Genomic DNA, 2,171 nt, shown 5'->3' with positions numbered 1-2,171 from the left:
GTGTGAAATCTCCAAAGTCAGAGCTATTGTGACTGAGGCTTCTGATTTGCCAAGCAGCAGGACAGCATCAGTGTATGTAAGACTTTAAGAGTACAGTCATGGGCATTGTGCTCTGATACTCCCACTGGTGGTAAATGGCAAGGCAATGTCTCACAACACTTCCGTACGTGCAACGCTCAGATCAAAAGAATCCCCGCTGACAGGTGTAGAACAGAGAAGCACACCATACAGCACATCGACTGCAGATGCAGAAGCAACTATAGTACACTCAACAGCCCAAAAGTCCTCACCCACAAGGTCTCATTGCTTCCTTTCCCTACCGTGAGTATTGCCCAAATTTTCTCCATTGAATTTGGGTGTCTCTTTCAACCCCCATGGAAACAGACAGGACTGTGACTTGGCTCCCTGTAATCAACAAAGCTGTAAAAGTGTGGTCCTTCACACAGTGACTCAGCATACAACACATGGCTTTGTATTCCTTGGCAACTTAGTCTTTTAACTGGAGAATTTAATTAATTTTTAATATAACTACTGACTCTGACATATTTGATTCATATCCACTCTACCACTGTTTCTAATTAATCAATCCATTTTATGTTCCCTTTTCTTTCTTGCCTCTTTCAAGATAAAATATTTTATCATGATTCCATTTTGGTCCATTAAATTGTTAAACTTACTTTTACTACTCTTTTAGTAATAACCATAATTACATGCAATTTTGACATATTACAATCTAAAAAAAATATTGTGGCTTTTACCACTCTTCCTAATTACACATGAACCTTAGAACACTTTAATTCAATTTACCTCCTCTCAACTTTTGTAAAATCATTGTCACACATTTTATTTTACTGTTATTTTTTTAGAAAGTGTTTATTTTCCATCAACCTTTATTTCCATTTTGTTTGCCTTTGTGGAAGAGCAGTTTAAGACCACCCAGTGGTTGTTCCTACCCATTCAGTGGCCTGAGCAGTGGGAGCTGCAGACCCCAGCGCTTCAGTAGGGAACTGCTGAATAGACACAGAGGGCACCTGCATGCCTTGAAGGACCAGTCTGTGACTTCAGGTTGAATAGCAGTGAATTCAGGAGCTAGAGCTGTCCATTCACCCTGAAATTCCTTATTGGTCACAGCCTTTGCAGCAACAACCTTGTTCTTCCTTTTCAATCTCTTCAGGATCTCTGTAGAAGTGGAGATCAGGCATGACTTCCCATGGGTGTTCATGGGAAATGGTGCCACGCATGCGCAGAACATCCCGGGCCAGCATCCACCACATCAGACCCAGAGTGAGCTCCCTTGTTATTGCAAAGGATGGTAATGTCCGTATAGTGCAGAGGAGAGTCTCCACAGAGAGATGGTAGGCAGAGTTTAACATAATGCACCTCTGTGAGAGGCTGGTGGTCAGTCCTGGGATCAGTAAACCACTAGAAGACTTGGCTCCCAGAAGGCTGCCTGGATCTGGTTAGTGAAGGTTCCAGGATTGAGGCAGCCAGCAATAGGAGTGGTTCCAGTAGCATCAGCAACTTCAGCACAGCTCACTGGCCAGGAGTCCTGGATGATATGACACCGACATCAGCCAGGTTTTCAAGGGCAACAATGGCATCACTTTTCCTTTTGTAGATGTACTGTTCCATTTGGAAGTCAAGGTTGGTGCCACCTAAGTAGGTTCCTGCTGTAAGGAATTTGAGGACACCCTCCTGCTTCACTTGCAGGACATCAAGAGCTCCGGACATTATGAAAGTTTTCCTTTAAGTTACAACAGCAATGCACAGCAACACAGAACAACACTGTATGGACCCTCCCTGGGTAGCTCAGAAAGGTGTCAAGCGTTTTAACACTGAATTGTTAGTTAAATCAACAAGATATTACCACTATTATTTTGTTTACAGTCAATATTCATTTATGTTTTCCCGTATATTTTTAAGATGTATTTTCTCTCCCTCTTTTTTTAAGATTTTATGTATTTATAAGAGAGAGAGAGAGAGAGAACAAGCAGGGGGAGCTGCAGAGGGAGAGGGAGAAGCACACTCCTGGCTGGGCAGGAAGCCTGACAGGGGGCTCTATCCTAGGACTCTGAGATCATGGCCTGAGCCAAGGCAGACGCTTAACCGACTGAGCCACCCAGGCGCCCCAAAATGTATTTCATTTTTACCGCATTACTATTTTCCCTGCA

At 43.2% G+C, this 2,171-nt stretch overlaps 1 pseudogene; it reads right to left on the bottom strand.

The window, feature by feature from the left end:
- Positions 1–926: 926 nt before the first annotated feature.
- LOC112834480 (small ribosomal subunit protein uS2B-like) lies at positions 927–1,731 on the bottom strand (annotated as a pseudogene).
- Positions 1,732–2,171: the final 440 nt, after the last annotated feature.

The sequence above is a fragment of the Callorhinus ursinus genome, unplaced genomic scaffold (genome assembly GCF_003265705.2).
Source record: "Callorhinus ursinus isolate GAN/ISIS: 27379988/994484 unplaced genomic scaffold, GSC_fseal_2.0 scaffold17, whole genome shotgun sequence".
NCBI classification, from domain to species: domain Eukaryota; kingdom Metazoa; phylum Chordata; class Mammalia; order Carnivora; family Otariidae; genus Callorhinus; species Callorhinus ursinus.
This window is presented reverse-complemented; position numbering and strand designations above follow the sequence as displayed.